This window comes from Ochotona curzoniae, unplaced genomic scaffold (genome assembly GCF_017591425.1).
Source record: "Ochotona curzoniae isolate NIBS_2020 unplaced genomic scaffold, NIBS_Ocur_1.0 contig_1014, whole genome shotgun sequence".
NCBI lineage: Eukaryota > Metazoa > Chordata > Mammalia > Lagomorpha > Ochotonidae > Ochotona > Ochotona curzoniae.
The window spans coordinates 39,370,172-39,395,023 of NW_024464920.1; the positions used below are offsets into that span (position 1 = coordinate 39,370,172).

The window sequence follows — 24,852 nt, forward strand, 5'->3', positions numbered from 1 at the left end:
GTTTCTTCTCCTGATTGACTAACCACCAGGGCTCCCTCTTTTGCCAACCCTGTTTTGAGAATAAGCAGTTACAAAGCACACAATGGTTCTAGGCCCACTTAATCCCTAGTCTATCACAGACCCACATCTGAACAGGAGAGCAAACAGAAGAGAGAAGAAGAATGTGCTGAGGAATCACATATATGCATCACAGTTATCTCGTGTTTTGAAGAAAGACTGTGACGAACATTGTAAGTTGAGTCTGGCTCCAACTTGGAGATTGTAGCCGTGCCCAGGCATTATCTGCTACACTTACATTGTTTTTCTTAGTTTACTTTTTCTGATGTGAGAAGAGACATCTTGCAAGCAAAACATAAGGCATTCATGAACAGAGGGCAACACCCTTCTTTCTGGTGCCACAGAAAGTTGAATCAGACAAAGAGATGTCAAACAACTTACTGTTTATTTTTAGTTCCACTCTAAAGTCTATCGTTTCTTTGCAACTTGGCACATACCTTATACTCTCATGAGCCCTGCTCTCTGTTAGTCTCCTCAATCAGACTTTCTTTTAATTTTTAATTTTTATTTATTGATTGATTGATTGCTGGGGAACATCTGGTCATTTTCCCAGGAGTGTGACACAGTCAGGATGGAAAGTGAAGAGGTAAGATGTGACAGGTTTGAAGAGAGAGTTTTGGCAGGCGAGAGCCCTGTAAAGAGAGGCACTGGACACACATAGAGAGTCAGCTGCTGGAAGACAGCCTTCACAGCATCCCTTGGCAATATGGAGGGGAAAGAAGCTGCCAGAGTTGGCGGCAGGTTGAACACAGGCAAAGAAGAAGGAAGGGGGTATTGCATGATATAAATTACTGCATGAGGTGTTACTTGAACACCAGTAGCACCAGGTGTTACTTGAACACTACTGTATATGGTGTTCTTTTCAGGCTGATGTGTCAACAGTGTTCTTTTTACCTGCAAAGATGCTTCTATAGCACTATGTAACAAGGGAGAAGAAAGACAGAAATAATGGTATAATTGAAAACAACACAGTATTCCTGTCCTAGATCCTTTGTGTGAACCGGCAAATCACCCAAACACTCTGAACAATGTTTTTCACATTGAACAACAAAAAAATGGGCATTATCAACTTCCCCCGTGCAAATATGATCCTGTCATCCGGATGGTTATGCTTTTTAATCAATAATGCACTCATGTGGCATATGAGTGCTTTTCCTTAAATAGCTGTGAGCTTTAATGGCAAAATGTCACTTTGACAAGAAAACCAGATTTTTTTTTTTGGTGTAAATGAAATATATGGTCTGGATTTAAGAAAAGAGGGGTCAATATTAGCTTTGGGGAGAACAATGGGAAAATGTCTAATTTGGAAGTGGGCTTGCATATGGAGGGAGAGATGGGGCCATCCTGGAGAACTGCAGAAGGCACATGTGATAAAAGAAAAAGATAAGCAAGAATCCTTTAGAGCGTAATTTGCAGCAACTGTTGGATCACTAGACAGAACCAAACTGCCTTTTGAAAACCAGTTTTCCAAAGCAAGAGAGATGGGTGCTTGGAAATGACAATTAGTAAGAGGGACATTTTTAGAAATCCCTGGGCATGCTCTTTTACCATTACGCCACAGTGGCACCTTCAGAAGATATGTGAGTGACTCCAGGTTGTCAACATTGTTAGCTAGAAGGCTTAACTTCCAAGTACTCATTGTAGGTCAATGTCTTACTTTTCTGTTTTCCTTGCCGCTTATCAATCCACATGAATCCTCTATGTGGCATTCCCTTCCATTTAGATAGATAGAGGAATAATTTCCAAGGGACTGTGTGCGACTGCGTATGACCTCATCTCTAAAAATGTGAACAAATGTCCAGACTGGCCAATCATTGTCTATGCCATGGCTATTCAACCTCTGCTGAGGACAGGAAAAAACCTTCAGATGATCAGCATGGTTTGTCAAATGCTACCCCATTTCTTAGTAAAATGAGTTCATGCTAAGATAGTTAACAATTTAAAAACTGCACAAGTGCTTAAGCAAGTGGTAGTATTAGTCATCAAAATACCAACAAGTATGTAGACTGAAACTGAATGGTTCATTTAGAGTGGGATTATGATATTTTAGGAAATTTTAGATAAAATCTAGACACTCATCTGACCATTATTTCTTTTTGTTCTACAGAATTTTCCTACTATATAATTTTCCTTTTTCTCTTAGCATTTGATTACCTAAATATGATCAAGAAACTTTAAGTGCTTTCCATAAATTATAATTTTTATAATTTCATATAGCTCTAGAGATTATGGCAAACTCAAGATAAATGGAATAAATTTCTTAGTAATGTGGTAATCATGGAACTCATTAGGTTTTTTATTGCATTACCCACCCTAAGATGTGCATTTTCTGAACTGAAGAAGTGACCGATGAATAAGGAGAGAAAGAAGTGGGTAGGTCATAGCTTAAGTGCAAACGAATTTGTGTTCTCATCTTTATTTCAGGTGGGACCAACCTCATCCTCTTTCCCCAAATTTCATTAACTGCTTTTTAGCAAGTATAATTACTCATCAAGAAAAATCTGATTCTCTTATTTATTTTGTGAAATTCAGTAAAGAATAATATTTTCAGCTTGGGTTGCTGCCTGGAGAAATCACACTGTTTCATTATTATTTTTTTTTCCTTTCTTTCGTACACCTCAAACCCGCTGTAAATGGTCACACCACTCTGCTCTGGGACCCAGTGTGAGGAATGGCCTCTTGGCCTCTTGGCCCAGCACTCATTCACTTCTGTGAATTTCCTTTCTGAGAACCAGAGACTGTTGCCCCAGAAGTCATTTTCCAATTTATCACAAAATCTATCTGTGGTTGCAGAATTAGTTGGCCTCTTTGAGAACAAGCCACATGAGGCCTAATGTGACCCACAGCTGGGGAGGCTACTTTGGTGCAGGGACACAGGGCCAGGAGAACTGCTTGTGGGCCATTTTATTTCCCCTGACACTTGTCTTCTGTCTGCTCTCGTTGGCTCTGATTTCAGTCTGGCAAAGCTGTGTGGAGGCACTGCTATTGCTAATACTTAGGCATGATTCGTTCTAGTACTAGCAAGAAGCAAAGGTCTAGGTTTAGGGTCTAAACACAGTCTTTTGATAGTCTTTTTGTTCTTTAATGTTTATTCATTCATTTAGTTAATTTGACAGGCAAAACAATGGGGTGGGAATGGAAATCTTCCATTTACGAATTCACTCTCCAAATGCCTGCAATACACGTGGCTGGGTTCAGCTCTCTCCCATGGATGGCAGAAAGCCAAGTACTTGAGTCATTGCCTTTTGACTCGCCATACATTAGCAGGAAGCGGGGATGAGGTGGAGGTGGAACACCATCCTGGGCCTTTCCATTTGGGATGTGGGTGTCTAAAGTGGTAGCTTAACATGGTGAGGCACAATGCCTAACCCCTGAAACATTCTTGCAGCAGGCAAGTTCCCACTTTCTCTTCCACACCTTGAGCCATCACCTGCTTCTTTTAACTACATTGGAAGCATCTCACCATTGGGAGGAAGAATACCAAGCTCATTGATCTACTGAATGGTATTGTCTCCATAATCTCCATTATATAAGCCAAATGTTTGTTTGACTCAAAATTACATACATAAATTTTAGGAGGACTTGACCCTCAGGATTCCGCAGCAATTACCATATAACTGGTAAGGGAAGAGAGAAGTAAAGCTTTTATGTTTGATTACTAGAAGTCCTGATCTGAAAATATGGAGAGAGCTGCAGACATCCGTCTTCCTCAATTGTAAATTCAAGCAAAGAACGATAGTAAAAAGGGAGCTGTTGATTCAGGAACATTTTAATCTATTTCTAAAGACTAGCCAATTGATTTTTCTTCTGAAACAATTCCTCTTCCTCCTCCTCTTTCCTCTTGGCTTCTTATTCAAGAAGATACAGTGGTAAAGACCTCTTAAGAAGTCCTCATTTTCTCATATTTTGTTGCACTAGCACTCTCCCAATCCAATGAGATTTGCCCTTGGCAGGCATTTTCTGCCTTTGGATTGTGAACTGTCATAAATTCCTTTTGTTCTTCAGAACATCTGTGCCTTCTTCTGCCACATCTTCTTTCCTGGTACTCAACAGGCCACAAATCACCCTGTTCTTCTCTTTCCAGGCTGTTGATGTCTTAACACTCTCCATTCAGACCAAATTCCTCCCTTGTCCTTGGCTGTGGCTCTTGGCTTCCCAGTTTTCTCATCTCCCCCATCTGGATTAGTCGTTTGTAGGATCACCAACAGTGTCTCTTTCTTGTCCTGTCCTGAAGTTTTGCATTTTTCTAAATGACACAGGTTCCATGCAGACCATGCTACCTGGTTGGAAGCACTGTTGCGCTTCCTTGCCTGACCTAAGCACAGTGGAGCACACAATGCCTTTATGTGAATCAGACTAGTCAAGAAGGCTCAAACCTAGCAGATCCTGACCAACTAGTGAAAAAAGAAGGCATTATAATATAACGTAAAGGTATTATCAAATAAAGTTGCAAACCTTTCCATTAAGCACAATTTTCTCCTTAACATTTGCAAACATTGAGTCCTTTGCCATAATACACTACCAAAAATTTCCTTTTAAGTGAGGACTCTATTAAGTCACTATAACAAATGCTACTCTTCTTGTCCTCTTCTTGTCCTTACAGCATCTACGTGGGGCAAGCATTTACCCTACGTTCATCTTACATATTAGGAAGCTAGTTAAGTAACTTTACCAGAAGTCATATAAGAAATTAGTTTATAGCCAATTCACCTCCACTGGGGATACCTTGAAAGTGGGAGAATTCTGGTTTTTTTGGAGAATTCCAGCAAGAATGCCAGGCATGACTTTTACCCTTGAGAAAGATTTTGCACTTGTGCAGTTTAAAGGATGAGTGGATATTAGATGCTCACTCCCCAAGCAGTAAACTTACTCTTCAGTTTCAACTGTGCTCAGTATGGATCCAGACCATCCTATTCTCAATACCCCTGATTGTATGAAGCTGTAATAATTTTAGCACATATTGAAATAAAGAAATTTTGCCCATAATCATAATAGCCCAACAAATCACTTTGTTTTCATTCTTAAAATTCTTTCTTATTCTCATTCATATGCACACATTATTCTGACATAGCTGCCACGACCACAGCATAAATTTACTGTACATTGTATTTTTCCACTTAGCATTATATTGAAATCACTTCCCATATGCTTCATAGTCTTTATAATAACTTTAAAACTTAAGGATTTAAAAAATATATTTCTTATGACGATATCTTTGGAATAATTCCAGTTCCATTATTTTAACTAATGCAGCGATAAGCGTTTTGTATAGATAACATTCTACTCATAGGTCATTGTCAGAATAAATTCTTGGGAATGGAACTCTTGACTCAAAGAGTTTTATCAGACAATCCTATTCTGATGAAAACACACACTTTACATAAAGACCAGAAGGAATTTAATAATAAAGAAAAGGCAGAGAGAATTATACCCAGATTTGGAAAGAGATAGTTAAGGTAGCACACAAAACGGAATCGTATCTATATCCCATGAATAGAAAAAAATTTTTTTGTTTTCGATTACTGATGCAGTTTCCTCTGAAGGAAACAGGACTTGGAATTCAGAGGTTTTTTAAGTACAAGGAAAATGAAATTGGTGAGAGAGACCCTGTTTTTCAAATATCAAATCACCAAGAGCCCATAGGTGTCTAGAGTACATGTGGGGGGTGGGGATATTCAAGAAATAGTTGTCAAGACATTGGGTTTATCATTTCTAAACGATTATGGGCATGCTTATTAAGATGCTTGCGATGAAGGAATGACTAAACACTTAGCAGGTGTGGGCACTATCGCACAGTGGGTTAGCATACCACTTGCAATGCCCTCATTCAATATTGTAATGGCTTGAGTGCTGTTTACTCTATTTCTGATTCAGCTTCCTGCTAATGTGCCTAGGAATCATCAAACGAGGATCCAAATACTTGGTCCTTGCAACCCATGTGGGAAACCCAAAAGGACATCTAGGCTCTTGGCTTTGGTCTGGCTTAGCCATAACTATTGCAGACATTTGGGGACTGAGCTAGCAGATGGAAGATTGGTTCACTTTCATTCTCTCTCCCTCTCTCTCTCTCTCTCTTCTCTGTCTTCCTCAGGATACTTCTTTTCCTCCATTCCTGTCACTCTCAAATAAATAAATAAATGTACTATCCCAAAAGTATTACTTAGCTAATGTTAATTAAATTTATCAGTGCATAGTCATTGTATGATCAATATTTGGGAGGACAAAAAACATAGTTTCTGCCATGTTCCCTTCATGAGCCTGCTGTTCATAATGTATTTTGCATTACTGTATCATTTTAGCAACATAGATCCAGATTACCAACTCTTGGCTAACTCAAGGGAGTAGCTAGCACATCACAGTGCACTCTGTCCTTTAGCCATTTCAACAAACCCAGGAGTCATATGGAAGTATTCCCATTGAATAGATGAGAAAACTGAGAATTTTACTTATGAGCCTAAAATTTCTTTTGTTTTCCCATAACAAGCCTTTTCCATTTCCATTCCTGATTCCACACCCATGTCAGGTTCATGAGTCTGGACGAGCAGTTCTTGAGGGAGCTTATGCCCAACAGGACCAGCACCCCAAATGGTAGGTGGTCGTACAGTGACTGAAACATATCAGTGGTTCTCAAACTTAATCTAGCATTATTCTCCTAGGGAGAACTCTTTAACACACAGGTGGATTCCTTCAATGTCTCCCCCACCCCAAGTTGTTGTTTCATTAAGTCTAAGTTTGGGCCCAAGAATGTGCTTTTCCACCAAGTTCTCAGGTAGTGCTAATATGTCTGTGTGATGCCAACTTGTGATATATAAATACATGTCAAATAGTACAGCGCTAGTGAAAAGAGCCTCTGAGGACTTCTTAAAGCTTAAGAACTTCAGAAAGACTTCATATCTTCTGATAACTGCCTAAAAAAGGTATCCATATGTTAGTCAGGTAGCAAAACCATTTTTATTGCAAAAACAAAGAAATGATCATAACCCTCCAAAGTCAGAAATTTGAGTGAAATGAAAAACACATGGTGACCTTTTTCCCTTCCCTGCAATTTTTTTTTTTTATTTGCAAAGTCTGTCATTCTGAATTCCAGCTAGTACCTGAAGACAACAAGCTAGGTCCCAGAGAAGGAAATTAGAGCCTTAGCTAATTCCCCAGCCAAATGGAAAACTAGAAACACAGGGACGTCCTCTGATATAAAAAGCTGCCTTTTTGGAATAACTAGTTTCATCTAATTCTAAGCTGTGAAAATTGTCAGGTTGGTATTCAAGCCAGTTTGCTCAATTGTAGAACTTGGTTAAGACAGACTTCATGAGAATTCAAGTTTATTTTTTCTATTTTCACCCTTTTTGTGCCTCCTAGAGGCACAAAGGCCAAAAAGGTGGGCTGGGTTTTGAGAACGCCTTAAGCACAACATCATCACAGTATTTTCTCGAAGAGCATTCAAAACTCATGGCAAAGCAGAGCAAAGGGGAGTAACAGTGGTATATTCACTGAGGACTTCCTATTACACAAACCAGAGGGCACCCAATTTTTCAAAAAGAGAAATGATAATTTGTTGTGTATCATTCAAGGCATATATAATGATCAACCCTTCTCAAGCAAGTGTTTGGATAATTTTCACTGAGGGAAATGTGGTAAATTAATCCAATTGTTTCTGTACATAAATGACAGAAGGACAATGATGGCCTATTTAATTGTGAAGCCCCTGTTGTGAGACTGCATGAGAGGTTCTTTTATCTTTAAACCAAATGATGCCCAACAGGAAGGGAATTCATATTGGGAATATGAGGAGGGTAGACAGGACCACTGCTGGCTTGACTGTAACATGCTTCCAGGACCTGGAGTCTATTTCCCTTTAAAGAAGACAGTTGGTTTTCCACTATTTATTTTTTAGGCACTTCCTTTCTGTGACTTTGGCACCTGTATTTCTCATTTATCTATTTCTGGGAAAGATTAGAAGGAAAAGGGGCTGTTTAGCATATGGAGAAGTTAATCAGGCATCGTCACAATTGCCTGGTCCCACTATGTTGAGATGTCTCCCCCATCCTGTCCTGCCATCTCTATCAATCGGGACCCTTTGAGGAGAAGTCTGCCACCAGCTTAGACATATGAAGGAGCTTTAAAAAAGTTCATTAAAAATTCACATTATGTTTTAATTCCATTGTCCCACAAACTTATGAAAGCTTCTTGTAGGTATAAGCACTGAGTTGGTCACCTAGGCTGAAGGGAATCTTGAGAAGTGAAAGGATAACAAGTCTGTTGCCTAGTAGTCTGTATGGCAGTCAAAAGCAGGCACCAAGAAACCCACATCATCTGAAGGTAGAAATGGACTCAAATTTTAACATTTGGATGGGTTCTTAAAAGGCCTGAAGTCCATGGATAGGTGCTGGTAGGGAGCTGTATGGTATATACTTATAAGTGTTGGTAGATTTCTGAGCAAAAGGAAACTTAAGATACTCAGTAAATTTTCAGGAGGCTCTATGAGCTGAGAAAACTACTGAAGTCCAGGTCTGTGTCACAGAGAAGCTGAGACAAATTCAGGACTTCTGCTTCTTTCAACTGTGCCTTTCTGAGAAATGCAGGGGCAGCCTTCATAGAGGCTGCTTGTGATCTGTAATCACATTCCAAATGCCAATTTCAACATCCAACGGCACTAGACATTTCCTCAGGTGGGCTCATCAGGGTGATCTTCCAGGGGTTCCGTGCACAAAGCTTAGGAAACTTCTGGAAGCATCATTTCATTCTGGGGAGTGTTAAAGTTTACTGGCACATTCCAGGGTGTAAAGAAGCTCTATAGAGAATTTTTTTTTTTTTGACTGAAGTCCACTATCACTCAGTTAACCACGATTCCTGTTTTTCAGTAATGTAGATTGACTTCCTGAAGAATTAAGACAATTGCATCCTAAAATTCCTTCCATTTATCTCTTCTTTTGATTAAAGAACATCAAAGAGGAAGTATTTTAGGAATAGAAATAATTAACCAAGGAATAGTGCATTATCAACCACTCACATCAAAGCAAAAGTTTGTTCTGGGTCTTGAAGACAGATTGAGGCAGCTTGGTTTACTAAAGGGGATTGGTTCAGAATAAAAGAACTCAGCTAAGCTACAAGATGTTCAAGGTCTTCTCAGGGAGGCCGCTTGTGTCTTCATTATCTAAGGTGGCCACCTCCTGTAAGTCTATCATCCCATTGTCTCCTTCAAAACATTATCAAGGTTTGGCATGAGCCTGTTTACTTATTGGCTGACTTGTACTTTGTCTTTTTCCTCCTCCATGCCCATTGCAACGTGAAATCTGTGAAGCTGAGAGTCTTGTTCTCTGCTGTAGCCATAGCCTTGTCAATAGTTCTGTGTAGAATAAGGATGTAAAGAATTCCTTTAGTTTAAATGTAGGACCACAATGATGGGCAGAATGAGAATTTGGTTTGCAGAACTCTGAATCCCTAGTGTTTACCCTTGGATGCTCACAGGATAATTGGAGAATAAGCAAATGGAGAGGGGGGTGTTCTGCATTGCTTTTCATGCTCAGACTTTCTGCTTTTAGGTATCAAAAGAAATGAGTGATACTCAGATCCTTCTGGGATGAAAAAAAAATCAAGATTTCTTCATTAATGACAAACAATAGAATAGAATGTTCTTGCAGGGTGTGCTGAGTCAGGAAAATATCTTCAAATGTTGGAACAAAGGATTCAAATTTTAAAATACCTTTCACAATTTAGAAATGGAGTCATTATAAACAGAAATATTTTGGGAAATGGACAAAACGAGTACTATAGCAAAATATTTGCAGACCCTGCATGAGTGAGAAGCTACAAGTTGTCATATGAAGTGAGTGTGTGTAGGGAGTTTTGAAATGAAAGCCTAGAGAGTAATTTTCCACAAAACTTGGCATTGCTGAGGTTTTAATTAGAGTGGGAACTCAGATTTCATCCTCCTATTTTAAGATTCATTTGAAAAATCTGGAAAGGATCCAGCTAGGAGTAAAAAAAAAGATGATTAACTGTGTGGAAAATAAAGTTAAGATCTAGCTCTAAAATGAAAAGGCTGAGAGGTGATTTAATCACCACCACCATGTATAAGAATGGTTTCTATTACACAGTGTTCTTTCTCATCTCCACTGAGGACTAGACAAGGGTCAACAGACTGGAGTGGCGTTGAGAGTATTTGCACTTAAACATCAGGAAGAATTTCTTGATTATAAGAAAGAAGCATGCTGACCTGGGGCACTGTGGGAAGCTGAGCAATTACTACCCTGGAGATCCATAAATGTAGGATGATAACCATCTGCCTTGGAAAGCTTAGACAGAGGCAGGGGACAGGACCTATAGACCTCTTGGCTTTTCTTCTATCTTTGATTCAGTGTTTAGAATCACTACCACTAAGCACCCCTGTTCTACAGTAATCCTCCATTCCCGTCACTAGACAGACCCCACATTGTCCAAATCCGAAGGTCTTCCCTTGGGATGAGCTCGATTGTTCTCTTCTGAATGAGGAGGAAATGGAGAGTGTTGCTTCAGCTGCTTCCCTTCTCCAGCCCCCACAGAGAAAGGCCAGCTTTTGTCCTGCCAGGCCTCCCCAAATGCCGGGATGGTCTGTTTCTCCATCTTGTGTGGGACTGGAAGATGTGGACCCAGTTGGAGATAGCTGAGTCCTCCAAGATTCATGAGCAGGATGATGTTGCAGAGCTAATCCAGACTCATCCTCTTACTACACAAATGAGGAAACTGAGAACTTGGAAGATTCAATGTCTCTATCCAGGTCAGACAGTCAGTTCTTTTTGCATAGAACTCAAATGCAGGTTTTCTGACATCTTACTCCACACTATCTTCTTACTGTGTTTATACTTTGGTTAGAGGAACATTTTTAAGGTGGTTAGAATGTCCAAAACCATACTTTCAGTAGTTGAACTGCAGATGAAAAAATGAGCAAGGGAGAGCAGAAATTTGAATAGTAGGATTTTTGGCAGCATGATTGAACTAGAATGAACACAGAGAGGTCACCCAGACTCTCCAGTAGGTCAGTTTCCCTATATGCAAGTTAGGCATTTGAGCCAGTAACAATATAAGTCTTACGCCAACTGTAATATATTATTTGAAATTTTGGTTACAGAAATAACAATGAAGAGAAACTCAAGTGCTGACCGAAAGGAATGAGATTTTGAGGGAGATGGTGCTTAGCCATCTTGAGATTCTAAAATGGCAATTTTCTTCCTTTTCATGTAAAAGTGATTTATAAATTTAATCTTGCAAGCATCAGTCTTGAGTGATCACCTGTACTGGCAGACTGGCAAGCCTGTTTTGTGTGCTTCTCTGAGAGCTTTGAAGCAGTCTCCTAAGGGATCATCTTTTGAACTTTCCACTATGATTCAATATCTCTAAAACCAAATCCACCTTTTCTGTCTTCATCTTCAGCCAACGTAAAATCAAATCAAATCAAATTCTCCTCTGCATTTGCCCATGACAGTGCCATTATTCTCTTGCTTCCCTGAACTCAAAATCTGGCAATCATTTTTCACAATTCTACACTTCTTTTCCTCTTGATCCAGGACATAATCAAGTTCTCCATTATCTTCAGCTTCAGTTAAATATAGAGTTAGGGCTATCTTCAACCTCAGTTGAAGATTACCTTTTAAGGTTTAAGCCTACTGCTTCTGCAAAATTCTCATGGCTCTCTCCTTCTCAGATTTTTCCCTATACTGCAGCTTACTTAGACCAAAGGGAGAGATACACTGGGTGTCAGATTTAGGAGTCATGAGCAATGATTGGGAGTAGACAATAGTTGGCAGTTTCTGTGGAACAGACTAACTTGGGAGAAGCAGGATTCACGTGGACATTAGAGAAAAGCATAACCTAAGGGGACTGGTGAACCAAGGGACATCTGGCTTACATATACACTAGCTGTTACAACAGCTCTAGACTGTGGACACTGATATCCCCACTTGACTGTTGGAAACACTAAGACCTGAAAAATTTCTTTGCATGTCACCTTTCTATGTGGCCAAGAAGAATCTGAACTCAGACCTTTCTGAGTAGTGTCTCATTTCACTTTACAACTTCCTGCCTAGAGAGAAGCCAATAGCAAGAATGTGGTGTAATTTTTTTTTTCCTCGGGGTAAGTTGGGGTGGGGTTCAGAGAAACTTAGCATGAAACAATGTAAAATAAAGCCTGGTATACTTCTTAATCCATCTACCTGCTGTGCAACAGTGAATGATATCAAAGGGATTACTTTCCCCACAGTGATTTTCTACATTAGTTTTCTTGACCTGATAAATAGGTGATCGTTGTATGTAAGACTACTTGTTTAGGCCTGTTGATTCTAATGATCATCTCTTAAGGCTCTGAGAAATTTATTAATTGCTTCTGTCTTGTTCAATATCATCCTAGAAGGACAGAAAGGAAAGGGCACTTGAGGATAAGTGATGGTCCTTTGAACTTGCTCATTTTCTCTAACACATCTGGGTAACGGATGGGGTGTGAAATTGCTCATGAAACATGGCAACCAGCAGCTTTGCTAATGCTTCATGCACAAGTTGTTCTAAACCCTGGAGCAGAGTCATTCTTTTATCCTTGTATGCAAATAAAATCATCATCGTAATACACATTGAATGAGCATCTATTACACATCAGGTACTGTTCTTATTTCAACTCATCCCTCAGGGATATAAAAGGAAGTTATTGTTCCATTTTTGATATCATAGAAGGTGGTTCAAAGATCACACAGCTCATTAAGTAACACTGTCACATTGATGTCTGGCTCTGTTGGACTCTAGATCAACTTCATTGTGCAGTGTCTTGCTTTCGAGCATGTAAGTTATATGATTGAAAGAGCTCAGAAATGGCCTTTCTGGTGGGGATTCCTGGTCACTGCTCAGCATCCATTCTGCTTCTTCCACAATAGAAACTGTGATCTTGACTCTACTCTCTTATAGCTAAGTGTGGTTGTATGCCTAAGTTGATGAGACATAAATGATAGTGTCTCTGGATAGTTTCTGGGATTCTTCTTCAAAGAACAACTGAAACATCTGCTTTGCTTTTTAAGAAACTTGCTGTTTGCTGTGTGTAGTATTGGGTATTCAAGCTACCATTCTGGGCTATGTGCTTGAGGGCCATGATGAAAAGATGGCAAAACAGAAAGCTTGAAAGAGCTGGATCCTTGTGGAGTTTGTGGAACAGAGATATTCTGTACAGCATAGAATTCATCAGCCCTTAACTATGTGTCTTGGGCCTACTATGTGAAAGGAAAAAGAAAAAACCTTCTATATTGTTTAAGTCAATATATTCCTGGAACTTATTCACAAAGTATTTTTGTAATAGTATCTTGTAGAAGGAACAATATAATAAATTACTGGCGTGTTACTGATATCTTAGATGTCTCTACCATAACTCCACTTGATCAATTGCATACATCAAGCTTGAGCTGCCCTTAATTCTAGAAAAGGGCTCAATGCTATTGTGAGTGGTGAGTGGTCAAGAACAGAGCTTGTAGCTTGAGCCTTCCTGTTCTTTGACAACATGGAAGAGGCCTGCCCAATTTGCAGGGCTTTGTTTTGTCTTGTTTTGTTTTACTTAGAAGTGTCCAGCAGCTCTTCGCTTCTAGGAAATGCCCCCATAGTTGTGATTACAAAGACCAAAAGTACAGGTTACATCAGTGTTGGATTAAAAGTGATGATGATACCTGTAGCTCAGCAATACTAGGCTGTAACAACAGAGCCGGGGTCAAATAAATAAAACTCATGCCACCTTAACTGCAAAGGAGAGAGGAGAGCACTCTCTATGAGTAGACATTCCTTGATTTAGCCACTCATCAATTTACTCAAGAAACTTTTTTACTGTCTACCATTTTTTATAGATTAAAAATTCCAGATATTTAAATGAATTGTGACGATGTGATTTCTAATCTTACTACTCTTCTTGCACAACTAAACTGAAACTCAACTTGAAAATAATGCAATTTAAAAAGGAGGGAGAAGTATGAGTTGCCTGCCGTATTCAAAACAATTCCTTAAGGACCGTGTAGTCTGTGAAAATGGATGGGTAAATACAGTGTGTGGCTTTCAATAAGTTTATGATCCAGTAGGGAGATAACTCATGAATGATTATAATTCAAAACAGAATGAGGTCAAGTGCCTTAGTAGGTACAAACTAAGAAGCTTTAGGTAAGGAGTCACTGCTGGCTGGTCTCCTTTCGTGAGAGAGACAGACATCTCACAGACTGGCAGGATGCGGCCTTGCCAGGATTTTCTGTTTGCAGAACAGGGGAGGGAGTTGTTTGTTGTCCCTGTACCTAGAGGATTTAAGCACAGGCCTCCCTTAGGATGTCAAAAAAGAGACTGCCTTCTCAGCAGATTGGCTTGATGAATTCAAAGGTCTCTTCTAACCCTATAATTCTGTAGTTACTCTTTGTCTACTCTTGGCACACTCTCATGCCATCTGGATCACCTGAACTTTCCAGATCTTAGTTTATAGCCATTTGATAGAAATGAAGCACAAATGTAGGTAAGTAGAGGGACCTCCAAGGAACACCGAATTCTTCCTTTTTTATCTCATCTAGCAATGTAGATAGAGGACAAGTTCCCAAGAATCATATGTTCAACAAGGTCAAGTGTGAAGTCACCAGCTGAAGACTTAAAATTGTTTTATTTTGAGACGATTAATCCAGAGTATATCTGTTTTATAGGTGTGAATTTTCACATAGATTTTCTAAAGAAAAAGCACTCTTTTCCAGGGCTTTTATATTATTCCCCTGTTACCCTTTAGCTTTTTCCTTGCTAAATTTTATGCTTTCCTTGCCCAGTTCATTCATTTGCTGCTCAAGCCTTAAAATATCATCTCTTTACTTTCACAAAACTTTTCTAGAAATTATTCCATGACAAAGAGTGCGAGAGTAGCACAAAGAGCTAAGTAAATTTTGGGTGTGTTGAGAGCTGCACCTGCCTTTTGTCTCTCTAACTTTTATTGCAAAGCCCCTCTTGCTCTGATCCTTTGAGCAGCTTTCTAGCACAAACAGAAATGTGGCTACCATACAATGTTCCCCTTGAAGACAAATGGACTCCTGGTGGTTCTGTAGCTGACTTGGATCTGATAAAATGCTGCCCATCTGCACTTGACAATATCTTCTTTACCTTCTGTTTGAAGGCCAAGGCAGTACACCATCTAATTTGGCAATTGTGGCTGTTTCATAATAGTAATCACTGGCAAGGGGCGTACTGATGTTTACCTACTTCAAGTCATTGATATATATATCAATATAAACAACTTCTCTTGCAAATTTGAATTCATGTCCTCAGTATCTACATGCTGCTCACTAATATCCTTCTGTCTATGCATCTCTTAAGTAATTTGAAATGCAGAGAGACATAGAGGGACAGACAGAGATGTCTTCCATTCACTGATTTAATATCCCAAATGCCTGCAACAGCCAGACCTATTGCAATTTGGCTGCATGAATAGCAGGACTTTAGATACTTGATCAACAACTGATGTCTCTCAGGACTTATGAGCAAGGAACTGGACTTGGAAGCAGGCATGGAACACAAACCCAGGCATTACTTATAGGATGCAGCTATCTCAACCACTGCACAAAACACTTGCCCCTGTGTGTCTAATTTTGCTTTTTTTCAGTGCTAATAGGACAACAGTAGCATTGTGTGTGGAGTTTTATAAAGACTGGATAATTTCTCCTAAATCTCTGTTAATTGGAGTCAGGGTTTGGGATCTAGGGGTACAGAGTCATGAAGGTTCAGCCTTGAAAGAGGTTTTAGAAGATCTTATTTTAGCAGATTTATCTAATGACATCAGGGGATAGAAAGATGGGTTTTGGAAAATCAGGCTACTACTGAGAAAATAAATAAATATCAAAACATACATCAATGCTATAGCAAATGAATCACAAGTGTCATATACAGAATTGATCTATGGTTCCCTACACCTATTTTAGCCAGTTTACTCCATACTCTTCTATGAATAGACCAACTGGTCCATGGGTGGAGATTGGTCTCATCAGTGAAATTGTGTCAGAACCTATGACATCTTGATGCACTTGATTTTCTGAGATGAGATCGCTAATTTTCCTTCTACAGAACATTTCAGTATTTCTCAAGCAAATAATGTGATAATGACTGAATGTTTCTTATTGTCTGCTTTGTTTGTTTATACAGAATGAGTAATGAACTTGGAGGAAGCCAGTACTTCCAGAAATTTGAGATCCAGGTGCCAACATCCACGTCCACAGATGCGTTATGGTTTCCTTTCTTTAACACTTGAGGAATTGTGGGGCTTCTCAAGACAAGAGAATGCGGCATACCTGTACTGTCTCAATGTGTAAGAAAACAGTTGGAAGCCCAAAAGTCATACCATTGAAGTTCCCTGCCTTACAGGCTGGGATTAAAAGGGAAAACAATCAGGAGCCCAACCTGGACCTAGTGTGTTTCTTTGCCATAAAGAATCCAAAGCTAGTTACTCTAGAGTGTGTAATGATGCCTACTGAAGCAGAAACAGGTAGGTTGCTGAGAGGCACATTTTAACTGGAGGAAAGCCTGTAGAATATACCATGGAGTTCTTAGGTACTTTTAGAGCACAACATTTACTCTCTTGTTTGGTCTCCTCCAGCACCACACATCTGTACCTTTCTGGCTAAACTCTAAGTAGCTAACACAGGAACCCTGCCAGGCTGCTTCAGCATCATATAGAAGAGAGAGCTTGTCTTGGAATGGGTGCTCAGTAAATGTTTGTATATATCCGTATATATATCAAGTGTAATGTAGTATTAAACTTTGCAGATCTGTAATGCTGAAACTGTGCTAAGTCAATCTTATCCATTGGATAATGTAGACCACAACATATGCTTATTGGACATCATTCTATTGTTCTTACTGCTGTTGTCAATTCTTCTGACATTGGAGATAAGTTAATGGTAAATGTTAAAAGGATACTTGAAAAAAAAAAAAAGATAGTGTTATCTGTTAGCTAACCTCACCTATGGGAGAAAGAAATCATTTAGGCCAGAAAAGAACTAACTGAAAAGAAGAGAGCTTGGGCTGGAACCTGCCCAGGGAAATTTGGCCCCTGGAGACATCTATGCAGAAAAGCAACTTAAGGACATAGGCCCTAAAAGGAAAACAGCACCTGTGTTGCTGAATAGTCTAGCCTGGAAATTGCTGGGTTAGCAACACGTTGCACCCTGTGAAAACCTGTGACTTCAATGTGAAAAATAAAAGGTTTTAATTAAATTGGGTGTTTTTGAATCTCCCTCAGGAAGTCTGAGTTTTGGGGGTTGAGAAGCTGAGAGCTTTAGTAGGATGAAGGGAGTCTTCTCAGAAAGCCTGGAGCCTCACAGCCTGTGGTAAGCTGCATCAGCCATGCATGGCCCCATTTTGTGCATCTGGAAGCTCTGTTGCCACCAGTATTCTTTTGCAGCCAAGCAAGGCTAAACCTGGAATAGTGGGTTTGGTCTGTGGCCGAGATTGTCTACATCATGATTTCCCAAACTGTTTGTTATGGGTTTTAGGTTTTTAGGAGTGGGGAGAATTCCCTGTGGGGTTCAGTGTTTCTTAGTTTTCTGTTTTGTTTTGTTTAGATTTTGGAAAGATGATCTTAAAGAGGTATGGTTAGATCAGGAACATTTCTTCATGCCTCAGCTCATGGCCTCTGCTCTTCAAATCCGTTCAGTCAATGTTAATTGAGCATTTTGTACATGCAAAGCACTGTCCCAGTTTCTGAAGGTTTAAAGAGGACTACAGTATCAATTCTGGCCTGAAGGAGTGCACAGATGAACATACTTTACTATAACTATGATTGGGATAGTCACTCTGTATACAAAGAAAGAGGGGCCTGCAGTAGGAAAAGCTCAGTTTCTGCAGATGAAATAGATCTCCCCCCAAGCAAGGAACAAATGAGCATAGCCTAACAGTTACCCAGTATTTTCACTACTAGCGAAGAGGAGATGGAACAAAAAGCAAAACATAAAGGCACATTACAAACAGTAGGCTGCAAAGGTGTGGGTGCTTGTGTCAGTTGCCTGAGTTAAAACCCTGGTTTTGCTGTATTGAAAACAAATTGTCATCAGGCACATTGTGTGCTTCTCTGTGCCTCAGGAGCCTTACCTGTGACGTGCTGACAGTGACTCCCTTCTTACAAAGCAGTTTGATGATGAAAAAAGTTAATGCACATAAGAAACACTGAGAAAGCAATGGAAGAAGGTCCGAATGCTGGGGCCCTGGTCGCCCATGCAGTGGATCCTGGCACCTATCTTTCTGAGCTTATCTGCCACTAATCTCTGCCAACATAGTACCCAGCATCTACAGATAGTCTCATATGCCTGCAAATACACTCTGCACCCTGCAGTCTATGTGCTTTTTCACTGGGGTAGTTTCCCTGTCTAGAATTACTCTACCAAAATTCTACCTGTCAAGGCCTACCGTAAACACCATTGCACTTTACAAACACCTCCCATCCTGAAACTGAGCATTAAGACAGGTTATTGCTGAGTCTCTAGAGTATATCATGAAGCCTGGGGAATACTGGGTTGCTCACTCATTCTACTTCAAGGAGAGGACATACACCAGGGGCAAAGGAGAACTCATCCATCTGATTTTCTTAGACTTCCCTGAAGGATGACAGAAGCACAGAATGAACAAGATCAGTACTAACAGTAGATGATCAACTGCATATGCCAATGTCTGACTTAACCAAGACTGAAGGTCATTGGCACATTGTGAATAATCCAGGACTCAACACTCCTCTTTAAGCTCCCAAGAACACTCCAAGCCAGCCTATTAAAGTATGGAAAAGGATTTCATTGCTTCAATTTTGAAAATTGTTCATAAATGCAGCCAGAGGAGAGATCCAACCCATCAAGGAGTCAATTGTCAGAGGCTAGTGTTGGATGGAGAATCAGATTGTGACAGAATTCCAAGTCTTTGGGAATGCAGAGGTGAATGGGAAGAAGCAGCCTTTCCTATTTGCCATTTTTCTATTAGTCTGGGAACATACTGGTATTTTCAGGCTCCTGCCCCCTGATTTCACTGTGTCCGGCTCTACCATGAATAAGATTTAGGGTTGAACACACAGGCTGGGAGCTACTTTCCTAATTGTACTCTTTCAAGCCTGGAGAATCTTGGCTAAGGAGTTTAGGGGAAGAAGAAAGGAGAAGGGATAACATAGCCTTAGCCACCCACCATGCCATTCCTGGGATTTGATTAAAGGGGTAAAATATTGGCCCTGGCATTCTCAATTCACAAGATCCAAATGTGTTTTGACTTTTTAGAATGGAGGGTTTAAGTTTCACAGGAATGATTCTGCTTAGAACTTCTGACTCAAAACTTAAAGCCACTGGCTTCTCAGTAGTCAGATGCACAGCAAGTGCAGTTAGCAAAGTGACACCATGAGTTGCACAACAGCATGATGTCAGTCTTCTGATGGGAGTTGGGCTGTTGAGCAATGCCGCTTGGAAGAGAGCGGTCACACACAGAAACCTGTCCAGCGGTTCTAAGAATTTTATATCTTTAAAAATATTCAATATATTTCTTTATGCGTTGGGACCTAGGCTTTCCAAATCCCTGATTAGTATTTTTCCAGAAATCTCCCCTGAATCTCAGGTCAGGCAGTGAATTTCCAGTTGACAAGTTCAGTTTCTTTAAAAACATCCCCCACTGAAGCCACTTCATCGAGGAAGCAGCTTCCCAGAGGAGCTCCTTTTCATCATATCTGCTTCCAGCCATCTCTACCCATAATCTTTTCCTTCACACTGGCAGGCCTTGGAGAACCCAACTTGAAAGCTTCCAAGGCAACTTGGGTAGACTAGAGCAATACTTCCCATCCTTTCTTGCTAGCAGCGAGGAGACATGCATTCCAGTGCTTTCCAGCATGCCTGGTAAAGGACTGCAGCACTGTGCCGCTCCATCCACAATCCCTCGTCCCAGGATGAACCTAGCAGACAGCTTGATGGGAAGCTGCCATTGCTCTCTCTGGCCCCAGGAAGAGATGAGTCATGGATACGAGCAGAGGACAAGGAGTTGGCTAGCCAGAATCAAAGAGCTGGGATCCTTCTGGGTAATTTCCCTTGCTCTTGAGCTACAGAAAAATGGTTCCCTATCTGAGCAGGGCTCAGTAGCAACAGCCTCTGAGTGGGGCCTTTTCTCTACTAAGGGTTTCCTTTATCCCTTTGGTACTTAGCTTGCTGCTCTCACGTGTTTACTAGGGGTCCACATGCCTGTAGTAACTCGTTAAAGAATTTCTCTCCCTCAGCAAAAAAGGCATCTTGTGTAATGGGTCATGCTGGCTGTCTTGGGAGAAAGTTTTGCCCTCCCTGAGTTCTTAGCATGGACATTCCATCCATTCAATCTTTCCACTAGAGAAAGGTGTATGTGTTGTCTAGAAAGGAGAGAGCCTAAGGAACTGATGAAGTTTGAACACTGGACTTCATTAACTTAACTGAAAATCAAAATCTGGGCTTCAAAAACTTAACAGAAGTCTAAATGCAAATGGGAAGAAGGTGTTCATTTAGGGAAGAGTGGAGATAATTCCTTAGGAAGAGAAAGCATCACATCTACTACCATGCAATAATATTTTGTCGGGAGTTTTTCCTTAGTTTTGTCCACTACAGATTTTCAGCTAGCATTATGTCTGATCAAAAGAGAGCAAATCTATTTATAATTGACATAAATGATAGTCCTATTTATAGTTCTCATTGGCGTTCCATGTTTCTCTATGGGAGATTTTTTTTTCCCCTGAAACAAAAGCCTACTTTTTGTAACAATTGTGTGCCAGGGGCAGCCTTGATCATTTCTGTTGCCCGGGAGATGTATTTAATTAACCTCCTATCCCTACTCATGGGAAGCCAGAATATGCAAAGCACTGACCAGCAATACAGTGACTCCTACTTTTATCCTTGCAATTGTAGTCCACAGAAATCAAAAGTGACCCCAAAATAAATGACTGTCCCCAAGCTCTTGTGGAAGGTGTGCAAAGACCATCTTGACTAACCCACTTTCATTTTCAGAAGGTATTCTAGCCCAGAACTCCTGCCATTCTAACAATAATTGATCCAGATTATCTTCTTGAAACCTACGGTGGGCCTCGGTTCTCCGATCTTTGCGGTGAGCCACAGGTGTTGCCTCTCCTGATGCCCACAAAAACTCCTTTCAATGGACTGACAGGCAGATTGTACCCAATGACAATGGTCAGACTTGCCCAAAGGCTCCTAGCTTATAAACAGCCAATTCTAAGTTCTTCAGAGAGTTCAGCTCTCCTTACCTTATTCTCAGAACTCTCTTTTAGATCCCATATTGCCTTCTGACTGGCAAAATAAATATTATTCAAATATGCCCAGACACTCACAGTCAGACTTTAGTTTAATTCAGAAAAAGTCTCTATTTTGAGGAATCTGAGTGTGAAAGAAAAGGAACCAACGGTGCCTGTGGTTTCTGCTTCGGAGCCTGTCTGCGCTTGGGCCTACAGAGGGTCAGGAAAAAGGTCAGTCTGATGCCCCCGGTAGAATTTGTGTTTGTCAGCTAATATGGGGAGGGAAGACTGGACTGGCAGCTTCTTTACCAAAGGGAAGAGCAGCTCTCATGAACTTTGCAGCAATCCAAAATGAAAGCATCATTTCCTCCCCCTCCCCCCACAATGTTTCTAGCTTTTCTCATATTGCAGGTTACATTCATGCCTCTATCCATCTGAGGACCAGGCAGGTGGAGAATGCTTAAAGATGACAACATCCTTCCCGCTTCTAAATATCAGGAGAATTCACAGAACTCATTTTGTGTGTGTGTGTGTGTGTGTGTGTGTGTGTGTGTGTGTGTGTGTGTGTGTATGTGTGCGCATAGGAAGAGAGTGACAGTTCCAGAGATACTTTACAAAATCCAGTAAACCTTTTGGAGATATTCCATGTCTAGGAGGACTAGGGAAAAGTAACAATACTATTTTGTAGCACTATTGTTTACCGAATGTATAGGTTTATGATGATTATTGCTACATATATTTAAGGTTGCTTCCTGAATCAGTTTATAGTTTATCTTAAGGTTCGCCTTTATATGCTATGGGGACAAGGCACACATTTGCTAATGCAGCTGTATTCTCCAGCTGTCTCATTGCTGCTTTCTTTTGGTTCCTAGCCCTTTGCTGGGTGTACAGTAGTTCTCAAATCATGGCTAATTTTCCCTTGAAAGAGGCTGGCATTTTACAGCTGGTCATCCCAACCCTAATTCATTAAGTTGGCTCTGCTTTGGAGCTTAAAATTGGACTCCTTGTGACATGTTGAGAGCCCTTGTGCCAGGGCGAACAGAAACAAGAGCCCCTTCCCAGGTTCTCAGGATGTTTAGAAATGGATACTTTTGAAAGCAGCATGCAGAGCTATTTGTGTTTCTTTTTCTTTTTTTTCCTCTCCTAGGGCATTTTTGCTCTTCCTGGCATTGGCTCAAATCACCATTTTAGCTGGGTCCCAGGAATAGATTGACTTCTGTAATTCTAATACAACTAGAATATTCTACAGGGCTTTCTGTTGATGCTCCTTGTGAGGCATACAATAGTGTTTTAATCTGTAGATCACAGCCAGTTTCCAACAGAAAGGATCATGTTTTGCAACATTTCTCACTCCCTGCTTGAAAATGCCTACAGGTCCATGGGGGCCTTCCTCCTCAGCCATGTCTGCCTTTGAAATGAGTTACTGGTTTCTTACGGGCACACATGCCTAATATAGGCCTGTAAGACAAAAGAAAAATGGATAACTTAATTAATTCCATGCAGATATCGACTGTACTGTGTATGAAGAACTAAATGGGATCTGATAGCAATGAGTAAAGTGTATCCTTCACCTTATAGTCAACCAGATGGTATAAGGCACGAACACTCACCAAAAAACACAAACTAGAACAGATTCTTCATGCTGGAAGGGCAATATGATTGATTTTCTCTTCAAAGGAAAAAGAGTTGACATCTGGTAGAAGATTTTACAGAGGAGGTGACATTTGAGAGAGGAACATGGGAAATGTCCAGGGAAATAACTCATGCAGCAATACATAATCTGGTTTAGATGATGGTATATGTAGGGGGCATTTGTAAACTCAGAGAACTAATCAAGTCAATGAATTAAGACTATACCAAGTCATATGAGCAATGACGTAGACCAGAGCAAAGCAACAAAAAGTGGCAGGAGTTTGAATAAAACAAATTGCCTGTGCCAATATGAAGAAAAGAGCCTTTTAGTAAATATTGGCTGATAACTGAAATTTTTATAAAAACATTATATTTGCCAAACTAAATAGTTATAAAGACTGGATACGCCTTACGGACTAACCGTTTGTTACGCACTGCTGTAAGGAAACATTAGGAAATATTATTGGAAAGTCAGATAGAGACCTTTAAAAAAATGCCTTCCTGTCAAATTGGAGAGTTTGGATTCTATTTACTTAGCCATGGATGGTCACTGGAGGTTGTTTAGAAAAGGGATAAAGTGATTAGAACTGTGCTTTGGAAAGATTAATCTCATGGGTGGGATGACTGGTGTCAAGCAAGATTGGACACAGAGCGATCATTGAGGAGACTGTTGCAATACTTTTGGTGAGTGATGAGGAGGACCCAGTGTTGGGACTGGGAGGAGGGACACGTGTGTCATCTTCCAGGGAATTGGTAACAGCTGTTCTGGATCTTGGTGCAAAACAAACTATAATGCTACAACTTGCTTTGTCTAAGGAGTTGGTTTTGATGGCCTCCACTGTCTTAAACACTCTGGGCGATTGCATAACCTGTCCGTTACATTAGCTGGGAATCTGGCTTTGGCTGTTTTACAAGGTCACTGGCCAAAACCTCTACTTGCTCTTGAAGAAATACCCCTTTGATGATATCTAAATTATTGAATGTCCATTTATTCAGTCCTGGATTCTGCCTTCAACTGTGGACTTGTTTATTTTTCAGCTGAGCTGTATTCTTGCTATGTTTGAGGGTAACTATGGAGAGCTAAGAAGATAAGGTTTGGGTCTTATTCATATAAAATACAGTGATTATTGGAGGGCCTATCGCAGTACAAAAACTGTGTGCTGAATTGACTAGAAGAGAAAGATGAAGAAGTAAATCCAGAAAGATCACGTATGCATGGAACCAGAGTGGTATGGGTCACTGTATGCTGAAGCAAGAGGGAGTAAACAAGAGAATAAAGACTGAAAGGGCACATATTACATGAAAGGCTCTACAGTGTACCCAGAAATCCAGGTTGGCTGCTCTGTTTTTCAACAGAAGCCATTAGTCTTTATATCTTTTTATAATTCTGACATTAAATTGGTGAGTGGAACAAAATGTTTCCAGGCTATATTCAGGTGGGTTTGAATGGGGACTGAACCTGTCCTGTGACATTTGCTCTAGACTATCAACTCCACAAGCAGAGGGGCTGTGTGTTTGTCAACCTTTGCATCATGAATACTTGCCTGATCAGAAGGTACCCAGTAGATGGTATGAATTGAATAAAAGGAGAAATCTGACTCAAGCTTGAGATTGTATAGTTCATATTGAATGGGTCCTTGCACACTTGAGTAAAACCTCTTTGAAGGTGTGGCTTTTTCTTCCCTGGATAATGTGTAGCACAAAATAGGTGACTGAGATGATGTTTCTATAAGTAAATTGGTTGGTTTTTAAACTTTACTTTCACATATTTTGCTAGGGTGGAAATAAATATTATCTTGTTAACATGCATTCTATGAATAGAGCCTTAAGGAGCTACCAATACCATTGTATTAAAATAACTTAACTCTAAATATATTAAATGCATAATTTTGGTCTGGGTCTAATATCAGCTTATTCTGGATTTGAAA

At 40.2% G+C, this 24,852-nt stretch overlaps 1 protein-coding gene and 1 long non-coding RNA gene across 7 annotated transcripts in view; one reads left to right on the plus strand and one right to left on the minus strand.

Annotated features, from left to right (window-relative positions):
- LOC121159440 overlaps nucleotides 1-16,496 on the plus strand; it is a 52,635-nt gene extending 36,139 nt beyond the window's left edge. Inside the window, exon 9 of the long non-coding RNA XR_005884367.1 lies at nucleotides 16,210-16,496. This is a non-coding gene — a long non-coding RNA (uncharacterized LOC121159440). The remainder of the gene's footprint in view (nucleotides 1-16,209) is intronic.
- The window catches only part of IGF1 (insulin like growth factor 1), a 71,861-nt gene that overhangs the window by 27,944 nt on the left and 19,065 nt on the right, over nucleotides 1-24,852 (minus strand). The gene's annotated exons all lie outside the window — the stretch shown is intronic.